This window comes from Gekko japonicus, unplaced genomic scaffold (assembly GCF_001447785.1).
Source record: "Gekko japonicus isolate JY-2015 unplaced genomic scaffold, Gekko_japonicus_V1.1 scaffold38, whole genome shotgun sequence".
Taxonomy (NCBI): Eukaryota; Metazoa; Chordata; class Lepidosauria; order Squamata; family Gekkonidae; genus Gekko; species Gekko japonicus.
This window is the reverse complement of record NW_015170276.1, coordinates 1,396,851-1,412,868: the sequence shown is the minus strand read 5'-3', so window position 1 is coordinate 1,412,868 and position 16,018 is coordinate 1,396,851.

The following is a 16,018-nucleotide window of genomic DNA, read 5'->3' as shown; positions in this document are numbered from 1 at the left end:
TGGGAAGCGTAGAGCTCCAGTGGCGAACCCGAGGCTCCCCGCCGAAGATGCGCAGTTAAAAACTAGTACCTCGGAGGTACTAGTTTCCGGTAACCGCAGGGCAAGGGCGGGCATCTGATCGCGTTTCCAGTGGTAGTTCCGGCCCCCGCCCATGCCCCCTCGTATAAAGGTTTTTTTTTTTCAACTGTCCATTAGATGCACACGAGCACCCAACAGGTCATGCGCACACTTTGGTGTCCAGAGAAAAAAACACCCGTTTGCCGTGCCGCACCACTTCTTTGCCGCGGCGCAGGATTGTGGTGTGCTCGGCACTTCCCCCCTACCATGGGACCTCCACAGGATCTCCACGGTATGTCTGCTGGCACAACCACGCGTTATTTTGCCCCGGGGCAAACAGCCACGCTCCCCCCCCCGCATTTTCCTGCCCGTGTGCCCGCGACCAAAGTATATCAGCTCCTGACAATGCCTGCAAATGCAGCCTTGCTATATACAAGGTGTGCATACAAGTAACTTCAGCAAACATAAATCTGAAGGAGTGAGCAGTGACTCACGAAAGCTCATACCCTGCCACATATTTTGTTAGTCTTTAAGGTGCTGGTGGACTCTTGCTCATTTCTACTTCAGCAAACATGTTTCTAAACTTAAGTTAGCTGAGATAATGCAAATGTAAAGGGTGCTCATTTCTACTTCAGCAAACATGTTTCTAAACTTAAGTTAGCTGAGATAATGCAAATGTAAAGGGTGGTGCATTTGTACAAGAAAACTGGCAGGTAGAAAGAATAATTACACCTTCTCCAACTTTCTGACTTCCTTGCAAATACTCCCACATTCACCCTTCCCCAGCTGGATTTATTTTTACACTTAATGTCTGGTTGATTGCCTCCCCCCCACACACACACATGTGCCTCACAAGGCTTCAGAACACCATGTGTAATTCTGTTCTGGACATGTATGAATAGTTGTTTTGGGGAATGCCTTCCTTGTCAACATTTTTTAAAAAGTAACCATGCATTAGGAAATAATAACCTGCAAGAAGAATTTACCAGTTAGGGACATCCCATTCTCCCACCTTGTGGTGGTTCCTGCTGTGATAAGCTTCAACCATGACCACTTCATATCCAGCAAGCTTTCTAACCCCCTCTATCACCTGCCTAGCAGTTTCAGGGAGTCTTGTACCAGAAAGTGTATAGAACAAGCTTTTTGCTCCAAGCCCTCCTCCACTACCCAGCACCATCTGGTTCTGGCCAGGTTTCTGTTGAGAACCCACAAAACTGGGATATCTTTTATGATCATGATGATGTCTGCATTTGCACAGACATCATATCTGTGTTTTGGACAGGAGCATTTATTTATTGCTTTTCAATGCTAATAGATTCCCCCACATTTGTAGAAAAATCCCCCTCACCTGTATATGGTCCCATTGAATTGATTTTTTTATCTGCATCCTGGAGCCTCGTTTAGAATCGTATAAAGGCTCCAGTTAATCTCCCTGTGCCCAAATGTCTTTCATCAACCTATAACTTTCTGTTCCTAAATATATAGACTAAATCATATCATACTGTACATTATGTGAAGGGAGGGGGGAACCAGAAGATGATGGATAAAGATCATGAAAGGAAAGAAAACTAAGGTAGGGAGATACAACAGAGGAAAGGGGAAATGAATGAGGAGTCTTGAAACACAGCAGGTTTTTTATTTAATACTTATCATATCAGTCCTTGTGGCAAAAAAAAAAGTTCCTGCCATACTTCAATATATGAGTTTTTCTATAGGGTGACTATTTCTGTAGAAGTACAATGGATGTATGAAGCAGCCTCATTTCAATGGGATTTTTTATAGGTGAACTACCCTGGAATAGTGTCCTATAACACTGCAGATTTCTCAGATAAATTGTGAAAGTTAGAGTATATAAACGTAACTACACAGGTTTTCAATGGAAAATGTATTGTTTTCCATGTCCAGCAGTGTATATTTGAAAGGTAGTTTAAAAGAAATGGTTTGCTCAAAGTTTACTACTTCAAAGCTTTTCCATTCAATTTAAATTTAAAATCCATTTCTAGATGTATACTAGCTAAGGGGGAAATACAGTCTTGCAGTGCCACCTAGTTCTTAAATGTGGATATATACAATACCAAACATTTCTACTTTATACCAAAAAATGATATATCCACATGAACTGTAGGGAATATAATAATACAGACTGGAATATCTCTTGATGACTTAAGATACAACCTAATAGCCCAGTCACAACCATATTTGTTCACAAGCAGGTACAATTGGGTTCAGTGGGATCCCCAAATGTGTATAGAAATGCAGCATTAGTGCAAGAAAAGACAAATTTCAGAACCCCTAGTTAGTCTGAGACACTGGGAACGGGCAGTATCCCTGTCTCAGATGAGGTCAGTGGCCTGTCTCAGATGTGGCCACTCAACTCAGCATCCTTCAAGACAGTTTTAGCACCCCAATCAACCCCATATCCTAGAATCCTGAGGATAGAATTTCCCCTGGGGTCTTTTAAAAATCAATTAACATTGCCTCACAGCTGTCTCGAAGACTGAAGGTAAGTGACTGGGAAAGAGCTCATTTAGCTCTTTCCTTCCATACCTCTTCTACAACTTAAAGAGCCCCTTTGAAGGTGTAGTTAGCTGTGGGGCAAGAGAAAAGTCAAGCTTAAGACACTCCCTCAGCTTTTGATCTTGAGCCTTTGCATTGAATGCTCATCAATGTATCCACCTACTTACTGTGTGCAACTGTTATTTAAATCCTTTCAACAATGCTTGTACAAAACGCTAATATTACAGCATGTGTCACAGTACCATGGTAACTTTCATTGCTCTGAAAGACATTTAGAACAATTGGCTTTAAATGTGATCACAGGTGGGCTAGACTTTGATTACTTTATTTGTATTTGGGAACATCTCACTTCAGTAATCATCCTGCTCCCTTCCAAAGATATGCCAGTGGAATGGGCTGCTATTCATATTCATGACGACTTTATGATAATACAATTGAGCACCTTGAACCTAGCTGCCTTCAAGGTGAAACCACTAATACCTCAGATAAATTTCCTACTCTGAAACATTATGAGCCTCAAGACAATTAATACAGCTGAGATGACTGCAATCTATACACAAGTTTATTTAACAAAATTTATACCCTAGCACTCTGCCTTCATAAGGACCACCAAGCAAGCTAACAGATTAAAACATGCAAAATAAAATCACATCTTATAAACCATTAAAACAAACAAGAAACATATTGTTAAAACAATTAAAATCAGAGCTAAGAAGTTGTGTGTGTGTGTGTAAAGCGCCATCAAGTCACAGCTGACTTATCACAACCCTAGCAAGGGGCTTTTAAGGCAATTGAGAAGCAGAGGTGGTTTGCCAATGCCTTCCTCTGGTGAGTCTTCCCAGGTGGTCCCCCATCCAAGTACAGACTCTGCTTGGCTTCTGAGGTCTGATGAGATCTCTTTTGCCCAGGAAAGGCTGCAGCTGGCTAAACAGTCAAAGCTTGTAAAAGGCACTTCTAACCACAAATACCACCTGCTTATCCAGCAGTAGGCCTGGGTACGAGATGAACCCCAGATTATCAACCTTTCCCTTCAAGGGGAGTACAGCCCCAGACAGAACAGGAGACACCTTAAATCCCAGCTCAGACCTTGCTCTTACCAGTAGCACTTCTGTCTTGTCAGGATTAAGTTTTAGTTTATTAGCCTACATCTACTCTAAAACCTCCTCCAGATACCAGTTCAGGCTTTCTACAGCCTCCCCCCTGGGATAAGCCGAAAGCACAAGATAGTGCTAAGTGTCATCTGCATATCAGTGACCACCCAGCCCAAATCTCTGGATGACCTCATCCACTAGTTTCATGTGCATGTTGGGTCTACCCGCCCCGAACACCCACAGCCACCCATCTCTCTCCCTTTAAGTGTGTGGAACCCGTGTTTCCTCCCAAGCCCAATCTCCGCAAGCTTGCAGGGAAATGCCAGCTTCGTGCTCTTAAAAGGGAAACACGGCTGCTCTTAAAGAGGAAACGCCGGCTCCTGCATTTAAAAGGGAAACGCCGGCTCCTTTAAGTGCAGGGAACTGCCATTTCTGGAGATCTGGTGCATGGGTGGGGGGGGGGCGGCGGCAGATGTCCCCAACGTGACGTCATCACGTCGGGGATGCCCCGCCCCCTCCAGGAACGCCCCCCGAGTCCCCCGCTGGGGGTGGAAGATGGACTTGGCAACCCTAGTTAAAGAGCATAGGGGATAAGATGAGACCTTGTAGGACCCAACAGGCCAAAGGCCAAGCGGCTGAACAGCAGTTCCCCAGCACCACTTCTGAAACCTACACTTCAGGTAGAATAAGAACAACTGCAAAAGGGCTCCTCCCAATCCCAGCACTGAAAGGTTGTTCAAAAGGATACCATCAGGAGTTTTTTGTTTGTTTTTGATTTTGAAAAAGAGGTGTCAGAATTCTCAAGAGGGAAATGAAGTTTTCAATCTGTACATTAAAAACTCATGAACTTTTAAACAGTTTTAAAAGAATTTTGTTGAAGAGGTTCTGGAACTCCATTCTGGCACATTCCCCTAGAAAAAAAGCCCTGGATACCATGATCTATGGTACTTAAAGCCACTGAGAGGTCCAGGAGAATCAATAGAGTCACTCTTCCTCTGTCCATCTGCAGTTCAGGTCGTCCACCAAGGTGATCAAAGATGTTTCAGTCCCAGACTGGAATGGGTCTAAACCATTTGCCTCATCCAGGAAAACATGAAATTGTCCAGCCACCACCTGTTGGAATGGAACAGTTGAGACTGGTCAATAATTATTGAGTTTGCCAGATCCAGGGTAGACTTCATTAGAAGTAGATGCAGCACTATAACTTATACCTCCATATTTCATCAGAAAATTCTCTTATGGTTTACCTGTACTGCCATCCAAATACAGCTATCTATTTCAAGTGCTCTGAAGCATCTACATACTTGACCAGCTCATTCATTTAAATGAAGAAAGCCAATTGCATGCATATTCTTTTGTGCATACAGACTTTGTCTTCGCAGATATTTCATATGCTGTAGGAATAGGGTATCAAGGTGCACACAGAACTCTAGCTTTGGAGTGTTGAATTTACTGTGAGAAAATCCAAAGGGCATTTTTACTTTTCTCCACATGATTTGTACCTTTCTATGCCAAAAATACTTGAAAATCAACTGAGATTTAATTATATTACATGTTCTTTGCCATTTACTCACCTTTGGTCCTTAGATACTTGAGAGAAAGGTGGGCATATAAATATTTTAAATAAATTAATGAAATATTAGGATGCAAATTACTCATGCCCTGACATCCTAGGTTTTGTGTCCCCTTCTGGCAATTAATAAAGCATCTGGTTTAAGTACCTTTGTGAAAGAAGAGAATTCAACATGGGTTTGCTTAGTGATTATCATTAAGAATACTTATATAGGATATGCATAGATTCCTTGTAAACCACAATATGATTTAAATGACAGGAACAGGATCATACTTTTTTTACTCACCAGGGTAGTCATGACTGAGTTGAAAGTATCAGTTCCTATGGCTTCCCTGAATTACATCCTACCATCTGTCTGCTAGGAAAAAAAAATGACTGGGTCCAAAATAAATCTATTTTAATTCACTTTATAAAAATTGTTCTTTGTGGATTTTCCGGTTTTATGGCGGCACGCTGAGCAGACTCACCTCCCAGACGTTCCGGAGGGTAAAAGCTGTGCACCAGCAGAAAGGGGGGGCGAGGAATCGCTACCTCCTACGGAGCCTGGCTGAAAGGCTCCTAGTCAGGGGACTTTTGAGAGGTCGCCTCTTCGCCAGCGCATTGCTGGGGAATCAAGGCGTTTCTCCGTCCCAATGGTCCTCCTGCTGAGTGTCCGAATGGAAGAAGCGACGCTGACCGGGGCAAGCGCTGGAGGTCGAGCGGTTAAACGAGGTCGTATGACCGAAGATGAACTGTGAGTCGGATTAAAACGTATTTGCAATTAAAATAGAAAGCTCCCTACCCCACGGTCTAGAAAGTAAAGCGAGCGGGGGAGGGGCCCTCCCATGCACATAAACTTAAAAGCGAGACCGGGGGGCAGCGGAAACAAAAGCGACGAAACCTGTTGGGAAAGACTTACGAAGGCATGTATGAGTGTTTGAGCGCATATTCAGAGACTTTGCTAATCTTTGCAAAAGTAAACAACTCATAAAGATGGCGGGGAAGAGGACGGAGAAGGAGAAACTTTTAAAAGCGAAAGTAGCCGAGAGTCCACGACCAGAAGGAACCACCAAGTTGGCCAAAACGTTGGCAGAGTCCCTGCGCCCCCTGCTGGATCAGATGACTAATCTCAAGGAACAGCTGTCAACAATGAACCAATGTATCACTACTCAGCAGACACAATTGAACGAGACTCTTAAAATTACGGAACAGCTGCGAAAGTGAAAGAAGTTGACGCCACTGCTCAAAAGGTGAAGGAAAAGGTACAAAAATTAGAAAAGAAGCAAATTTCAACAGAAGAACAGCTTTTACAATTACAAATGGAGAAGGCAAACCTGGTCCTTCGTTTCCAAGGTGTCCCAGAGACTAAGGGTGAGAATCTGAAGCAAATGATGAGCGAAGCATTGGCCCCAGTGACAGATTTGAAGGTGGACTATCTCATGAGTGAAATGGATGTGGCCTACAGGTCCTATTCCGTATACATAAAGAAGAAGAATCTGCTTGGGGAAATAGTAATGAGATTCTCGAAGAGGCACGTGAGGGATTGTATCCTGAGAGCGACAGTGGGGACACCCTTGATAATTGGGGACAGTACTATCAGGACTCTGAAATATATCCCATTTGAAATAAGACAAATGATAAAGAAATATAAAGATTTAATTCTTTTTCTTCAAACAAATGCAATTAGCTACCGGTGGTTATATCCAGAGGGTGTAACCTTCAAACTTCAGGACAAAAAAGAAAAGATTGACTCTGTTTCCAAAGCACGGGACTTTCTGAGAATCCAGTTGGGTGAGCCAGAGGAGGTGGATAAAGAGGAAAAGGACAGTAAGTCCAGTGGCGAGCTGGACTTGGGGTCTTCTGGAGAGGACTCTCTGTCTGAGAAAGGGGTAGCGGCTCCTAAAAGTCCTTATAAACTGCAGAAAAGACAGGATAAGAAAAAATGAAGGCTGAAGGATTCTGAATTGTGCCTTTGAAAATACTGTTGTTAATATTGAGATGCTTAGGGGTCTTTTTCCAACAGCTAAATTTAAGATTTAAAAGTTATATTAGCATATCTGACTAAGTTCATAAAATTGTTAGCATTTTAAGGGATGGCATTGTGTGCAAGCTAATTTGATTATCTCCTCTCTTGGGTTTTTAGTTGGTAGTTGTTATCTTTTCTTTCTCCTTAAATGTAGTTCCCCTCCCCTATTTTCATTGTAGTTTGTAGTCCTTATATAAAATGCAATTTAAAAAAATCCCCTTCGGGGGGCGAAAAAAATTGTTCTTTGTGCATAAGCATGACAGATGCTTTTACCATAATACAGGCATAGAACCAGCCACAAAGGAGAACCTGGAGTCAAGATGGGGTGGGGTTCCCTTTCTTCATTATCAGTTAGGTCTCTTCTCTCAGCAATACCCAAGCAGCAGGCACAGAGCAGGGCTCGTTCCAGGTTTTGATGGGCCCTGGACAGAGAGTGCCCCCTCCCCTCCTACGTCCCACTGCCAGACCCCTGCTCACACCTCCCTTCCTGCCCCTACCTGCCTGTGCATTCTCCCCATGCCTGGACATGACCCCTCCCATAGCTGCCTGCATGCCTTTTCCTCAGTGGCACTAGGAGGGGTGTGTGGCTGGGAGTGACACTGCTGAGACCATCACCACCTGCGCACTCTGGCAGTGCTGGGCAGCCCACGTAGCTAGGAGCACAGGAGGTGGAGTGCTTGTGAGCAAGTGGGTGAGGGCAGGATACTCAGGCAGGTGGCAGAGGAGGTGTCCCGCTTCAGGTTATGGTGATACTGGCCCTGGCACAGAGCTGTGTGGGAGAGCATGGCAACCACAGAAGCAAAGAGAGATGCAGCTACATGCCTAAGCTGCTGCATCCAAGATAACTGCGCAAGCCCCCCTCCCGAGAGCCATGATGGGAACCAATAGAAAGGACCACTTTGAGAGAGGTTTCCTATGGTACAGAGAAGCAAACAGGAACATCTCCAAACTGAGAGCCAGTTTGCTGTAGTGGTTAAGAGTGGCTGGACTCTAATCTGGAGAACTGGGTTTCATTCTCCACTCCTCCACATGAAGCCCAGCTGGGTGACCTTGGGTCGGTCACAGTTCTTTCAGATCTCTCTCAGCCCTGCCTACCTCACAGGGTGTCTGTTGTGGGGAGAGGAAGAGAAGGTGATTGTAAGCTGCTCTGAGACTACTTTGGGTAGTGAAGGGCGGGGTATAAAACCAACTGTTTTTTTACAGAATCCAGGCTCCCTTGCCTTTCCTCCTTTTTCTTTAATTTGGACATCATTCTGGGTGAAACAAACCCTGCAATTGCTCTGCGTATCAACAACAAACATATGGAGAGCAGACCTCGATATATTGAATGCAGACAGTTCAATATGAGCTGACAAATGTGGTCCTGTATAGCAGTGTTTGAAACTTATTAGACTTTTAATAAGAATAATGTCCTGCAAATATTGTGCCAACTTTTTAGAGGTAAAAATATAGGCTGTAGAGGGATTCCCACCACCACCACTGCCTTTAGACTATAATAAACACAAAGTTTATGCACTTCCCAACTGTCTTGGGAGTGTCCTGGAAAGGTTTGTTTTTTTTTCTGCCATCCTTTCTGAAATCAAACAGGTCAGCATTTTCTTCATAAATTTTTTCTATTTATTTATTTATTTGCTTGTTTAATTTGTATCCCGCCCTCCCTGCATAGTATTAATAAAAGATGGTGGCATTCTTTCAACATCCAGATGGTCAACTAACACCATAGTCTGGGTTCTTGCCAGGCTGTTAGTTATTGAGTTGGTGCTGATATTGGGCCACGATGTTGAAAGGCGGCTCCTAGTCGAAATATGAATTCAGGGATTTTTCTCCATATTTCCCATGTCTGAGGTTTGCTTTTCTTCTGTATCACAGCAGATCCTAATCACAGATCTTCATGGTTCCGTCTCATTTAACTCCCCTGGAGCCAAACAAGCATTCCTAGCAGTGTCACTTATGGTATTTTCTTCTTCTGGAGCAACATGAATGAGATCTTGAAAAAACCATTGAATCGTTTCATGCCAGGACTTCCATTTTATCCATCAATTAACTGTTCTTGCCACTTGTGCAGACCCACTGAAGTTATTATAGGGTCAGAGATTCAGTTCCTCTAAAAGGATAGCATAGTCTTCATCATGCTGCACTTTACTGATGGAATATTTCAAGGTTTTTATTGCCGTTGTAAGGAAACATTAACAGAGATAAAGTAATCTATCATGAAAAAGTGATATTTTAGTGGGAAATCACCATTAAAGGTTTCACGCAAAAGGTTCTCATTCACTAACCAAACACTGTGATTAAGATAAAGAACAAAAAGAAAGGAAGAGAAGCTTTTACTGAGAAAATCCTGTAAACAGTACAGGACTGTTGCTGGTATGAACTAAAAACACTGTGTGTGTGTGTGAGCGTGCACATATTTTAAGGTAATCTGGATAGAAACAAAACAAAATGCTTTGGAGGGAAATGTAACCACCTAGCACAATAGGGCACATCTCTTCAACCTGATCCTTTACTCTTCTGTACCCATGCTTCCCCTTCTGTACCCATGCTTTCTGTAAAATGGCAGCACTCTGATTCATCTTTAACAGGTGTAGCCTTTTCACAGGTGTTCATTAAAGTGGATTCAACTGTAATCCTCTTAATACTTAAACAAGCAGCTTTTTGGGGGGGGGGAATAAAAAGGCTCTGCACAGGTAGAGACAATTGAAGAACTTCTAGGGCTTTTTCCAAGACCACACACCCATACACACACAATCCTCTTGTTATAATGTTCCATTGAAGGGCTTTCAAAAACTACATTTTCTCTTTGAGGTTTCCAAGCAAAAGTGGCATCACAGGAAAACATTCTGTTTAACCGTTCCAAGAGCTGGAGACAATGATCTATCTCAAGGAAAGATAAAAACGCCGTGCCCTGTAATTTATAAGGATAGGAAGGTGCTTCTGCTATTGTTAATACCATGCAAGCCTCCTAAACATTGGATATTAAAGGCATATTAAATAACCAGCATTTTAGATACTTGTTAAGGTTTAAACAGCCCCTTTTACTGAACAACTGAGCCCAGGAATTTATGAAAAAATAGCAGCCAGATGAAAATGCTGTTATCCTAATGGAATGACTAAATGGATGCTGGAAGAAGAAACTTCAAATCCTGCATGCATTTACTTAAAATCAAGTTCTGTTAATCTCAAAGGTGCTTACTTTCAGGTAATTGATGCCATTAGTACCTTTCATTTTCTCATTTCATTTGGCCAATACTAAAAACTATACACTCTCACAGAAGTCTATGTTTTGGGTGTCAAGGATTACAAGGAGCAGGCAATGGAGATGCCAAACCACTGCTATAAACTATACAGATAAAAAAATGGTTATAATGCACATGCCAGTCCAAGAAAGCACAGTGGTAAATGATAACCAATAATATCACCAATAATATTACATGAATCTGTTCATTCACATGTAAAAGAAACAGCATGTGAAAGAATTCAAGCCTGGTTCCCCCTAGACTTATCTTGCAGTGTGAGGGTGCCTGAAGTGATGATTTGGAGTTAATGATTTGGAGTTGGGAGTAAGCAGTGAAGTGGCTAAATTTGCGGATGATACGAAGTAGTTCAGGGTGGTGAAAACCAGTGAGGATTGTGAGGCACTCCAAAGGGATCTGTCAAAGATGGGCAAGTGGGCGTCAACATGGCAAATGGGGTTCAATGTGGCCAAGTGCAAGGTGATGCACATTGGAGCCAAAAATCCTAAATATAAATACACGTTGATGGGGTCTGAACTGGCAGAGACTGATCAAGAGAGAGATCTTGGAGTTGTAGTAGATGTCGAGACAGTGTGTGACTGCAATAAAGAAGGCCAATGCTATGCTGGGGATTATTAGGAAGGGTATTGTAAACAGATCAGCCAATATCATAATGCCGCTATATAAATCAATGGTGCGACCTCATCTGGAATACTGTGTGCAATTCTGGTCACCACACCTTAAAAAGGATATTATAGCTTTGAAAAAAGTGCAGAAAAGAGCAACTCGAATGATAAAAGGGTTGGAACACTTTCCCTATGAGGAAAGGTTAAGGCGCTTAGGGCTCTTTAGCTTGGAGAAACGACGACTGAGGGGTGACATGATTGAGGTTTATAAGATTATGCATGGGAAAGAGCAGGTAGAGAAAGAGGTACTTTTCTCCCTTTCTCACAATACAAGAACCCGTGGGCACTCCATGAAATTGCTGAGCGGACGGGTTAGAACGGATAAAAGGAAGTACTTCTTCACCCAAAGAGTGATTAACACATGGAATTCACTGCCACAGGAGGTGGGGGCGGCTACAAGCATGGATGGCTTCAAAAGGGAATTAGATAAGCATATGGAGCAGAGGTCCATCAGTGGATATTAGCCACAAGGTATAGATAGGGGCTCTGGGGCAAGTGATGCTCTGTCTTCTTGGTGCTTGGGGGGAGGTCAACAGTGGGAGGGCTTCTAATGTCCTGGCCCCACTGGTGGACCTCCTGATGGCACTGGTATTTCTGGCCACTGTGGGATACAGAGTGTTGGACTGGATGGGCCTTTGGCCTGATCCAACACTGGCATCTCTTATGTTCTTATGTTCTAAGTGTTTTTCTACCAGCCAAGCTCCAAAACCAGAAGTGAGCCAAACTGGGAAGAAAATTATGGTTTCCAGCTGGCCAGGCAAAAAATGTCCTTCTGTTTAATATGCAGAAATCTATAGTTGATGTTTTTCATGGAATGGAGGGAAATAACATCACTTGATAATCATCACCGATCAAATTAATATTAAAGGGACAGCTAGATGGACCAGTTTAAAAATCAGCAGCCATATGGAAAATGCTGAAAGAAACAGTAAGGTCAGGCACAAGAGGTGGGAGGGTTTCATCCATGCAATCCATTTTTTGCTTAGAATAGATTCCCGCTTTCTTGACACCTATACCTACATGAAGGTTAAAGCGGAAAGTACTAAAGCAGGATTGCAGCTGAACATCAAGGAGACAAAAGTAATGACTTCTGGGCATCTTCAAAGTTGACAATGAAGAAATTGAAATTGCTCAAGATTTTCTATTCCTTGGCTCGATCATCAACCAAAAAGGAGACTGCAACCAAGAAATCTGAAGGAAACAGAGAAGGAGACTCAGAAGGGCAGCCATGAAGGAGCTATAAAGGATTCTTAAGTGTAAGGATGTGTTGCTGGCGACCAAGATCAAGCTGAGTCATGCCAATAGTATTCCCCATTGCTATGTATGGGCATGAAAGTTGGACAATGAAGAAAGCAGACAGGAAGAAAGTTGATCCATTTGAAACATGATGTTGGAGGAGAGTTCTACAGATACCGTGGACAACCAAAAAGACAAATAAGTGGGTTCTAGATCAAATCAAGCCTGAACTCTCCTTAGAAGATACAATGACTAAAGTGAGGCTATCGCACTTTGGTTACGTCACAAAAGACAAAAGTAACTGTGGGGGAAAAACAGTGGCTGAGCTCAGACTGGCAGTTTGAAGCAGGAGGGACTCCTGGCAAAAAAAAGACCAGGAACAAACTGTTCCGGGTTTTTTCAGTTACACTGCACTGACTGATGCGGGAGCCTACCAGGGAGGAGGCGCAAGGGAGCGTTCACACTGTTGGCCCAGAGGTGTGGCTCTAAGTGTCAGGATACTGGGAGAGACCCACTCCTTCTCAGCTCCCTCTTCTCCTCCACTTAGGCTCAGCCAGTTTGGTGTAGTGGTTAGGAGTGGCAGACTTTAATCTGGAGCACCGGGTTTGATTCCCCACTCTTCCACATGCAGCCAGCTGGGTAACCTTGGGTCAGTCACACGGTTCTCTTAGAGCTGTTCTCTCAAGAGTGGGTCTCTCAGAGCTCTCTCAGCCCCACCTACCTCACAGGGTGTCTGTTGTGGGGAGAGCAGCCCCGTAGCTAGGGAATTCTTTGGGAGGGGGCCTTGGGGGCACCCACCAGCTAATTAAATGGAAGTACAGTGCAAGTGGTAAGTTGGAGCACTTTGGGGGCAGCCCTGGAGGGAGGGGGCCCCGTGGGCCCCATGTTAGCTACAGGCCTGGGGGAGAGGAAGGGAAGGCAATTGTAAGCCACTTTGAGTCTCCAAGTGAAGGGCAGGGTATAAACCCAACTCTTCTTCTTCATCATCATCTACATTTAGAACTGTCAGTTCACTGATATACCAGAGTGTTCCAGGTTCTTAGGCTTCCTGCATTTATACATCCCTCAGCTATTTTAACACATCCATTAACTAGGCTCTGCATCGTCAAACCTCATGGCTCTTTTAAATCTCTAGAAAATTATTTAAATTTTAATAGCTGGCTTGACCTTTTAAAATTAATCTGTGCATAAAACGCCACACATCTAATGGGATGGGGATGCTTAGCTTATGCTATAAAAGAGATTAGAGCAGCTCCCTAATAAACTAGCAACCAGACACTTGTCAGCCTTTTAAATAATGAGCTCAGATATATGATGAATATGCCAATAATGCATTTTCCAAAACAATGTATTTCAACTTGTAAGATCACAGCAGGGACTTTATTTGTGCACAAATTACTCTGAGAGCTGAAAAAGCATCTAAAATTAATTTCCCTCATTAGCACAGGGTTGTGCTTCATTTCAGTGAGGGTGCTGCTGCTCAACATACATTACATTTGATTTAAATTTGCAGTTTAAATGAAGTAGCTTACCAAAACTATAATATTTTTCTACATTGGGAGTAATCCACCAATCGCTGGTCCAACTAAGGCATTAATTTGTTTTAATAGGGCAGGTATAGGGAGAGAATACCCTTCGCATTTTGCTCTGGCAGCTTCTGGTCCTGGAAAGAATTAAACTACTGAAGCAAGCTGGAAGAATTGCCTCAAAATTACAAAACACCTCTTGATGTGATTTAAAGCCTAATAAATTTATTGTTGCCTGAGCTTTCCTGCAACAGAGCCCACTTCTTCAGAAGCATGCATTGCTCAGCAACTGTCACTAGAGGGCAACCTTCTTCTACATTATCACAAACAGCACTCCTATGTTCTTTAGCAAAACTTTTGGGGCAATCCTGGACAGTTTTACACTGTTCTAAATCTACTGAAGTCAAGAGGCATAGAAGGGTGTAACTCTGTAATTGGTAAACAGAAGCTTTTCTGAAAATTTCAGGTGTTCTCTAAACAGGCAGTGGAGCAATCTTTACGGTGAACTACGAAACACACTATAGTATTGGAAACAGTGCAGAAGAAGACATCTAAGGGGTTGGAGCACTTTCCACACAACCAAGTGTGAAGGCCATTTCAGCTGAGGGAAAAATACAACTAGGCGGGCAACATGATAGAGCTATATAAAATGATTCATGGTTTGAAGAAACGGGTGGAATTTCTCCAAAAACAATGAACCTTGGAGCATGAAATTGGCAGTAGATTCAGGACAGACAAAAGGAAATCTGACTTTACACAGGGCATTAACTTGTAGAACTCACTCCCACAGGATGTAATGATGGCTACTAGTTTGTGTGTGTCAAGTGCCATCAAGTCACAGCCAATTTATGGTGACCCCAGCAAGGGGGTTTTCAAGGCAAGAGAGAAGTAGAGGTGCTAGATAGTTTTAAAGAGTGATAGAGAATAAGTCCATCAGTATCTATTAACTGCAAGGGTTAAATTGAACCTCCTTGCTTGGAGACAGAACTCCTCTATATTACATCTTTATCCTGCACTTTCTTTAAAAAGTGCAGAGCAGAATATATGTTCTTCTACCCAATTACTTTGGGAAGGGGAGATGCTTTGGCTTCTACTCTCCTCCTCCTAGTACTTCCAGGGGCATCATTATTGCACCAAAACTTTCAATGACAGATCATAGAATCATAGAATGTTAAAGTTGGAAGGGATCTTGCAGGTCATCTAGTCCAATCCCCTGCACTCTGCAGGAGCATAGCTGAAAGATAGCCCTACATACCTACAACATACCTGAAAGATGGTCGTCCAGCCTCCGCTTGAAAACCTCCAGGAACATAAGAACATAAGAACATAAGAGACGCCAATGTTGGATCAGGCCAAAGGCCCATCCAGTCCAACACTCTGTGTCACACAGTGGCCAGAAATACCAGTGCCATCAGGAGGTCCAGCAGTGGGGCCAGGACATTAGAAGCCCTCCCACTGTTGACCCCCCCAAGCACCAAGAAGACAGAGCATCACTTGCCCCAGAGCCCCTAGCTATACCTTGTGGCTAATAGCCACTGATGGACCTCTGCTCCATATGCTTATCTAATTCCCTTTTGAAGCCATCCATGCTTGTAGCACCCACCACTTCCTGTGGCAGTGAATTCCAAGTGTTAATCACTCTTTGGGTGAAGAAGTACTTCCTTTTATCCATTCTAACCCGACCGCTCAGCAAGTTCATGGAGTGCCCACTGCTCCATATGCTTATCTAATTCCCTTTTGAAGCCGTCCATGCTTGTAGCCGCCACCACTTCCTGTGGCAGTGAATTCCATGTGTTAATCACTCTTTGGGTGAAGAAGTACTTCCTTTTATCCGTTCTAACCCGACCGCTCAGCAGTTTCATGGAGTGCCCACGAGTTCTTGTATTGTGAGAAAGGGAGAAAAGTACATCTTTCTTTACCTGCTCTTTCCCATGCATAATCTTATAAACCTCGATCATGTCACCCCTCAGTCGTCTTTTCTCCAAGCTAAAGAGCCCTAAGCGCTTTAACCTTTCCTCATAGGGAAAGTGTTCCAACCCTTTTATCATTCGAGTTGCCCTTTTCTGCACTTTTTCCAAATCTATAATATCCTTT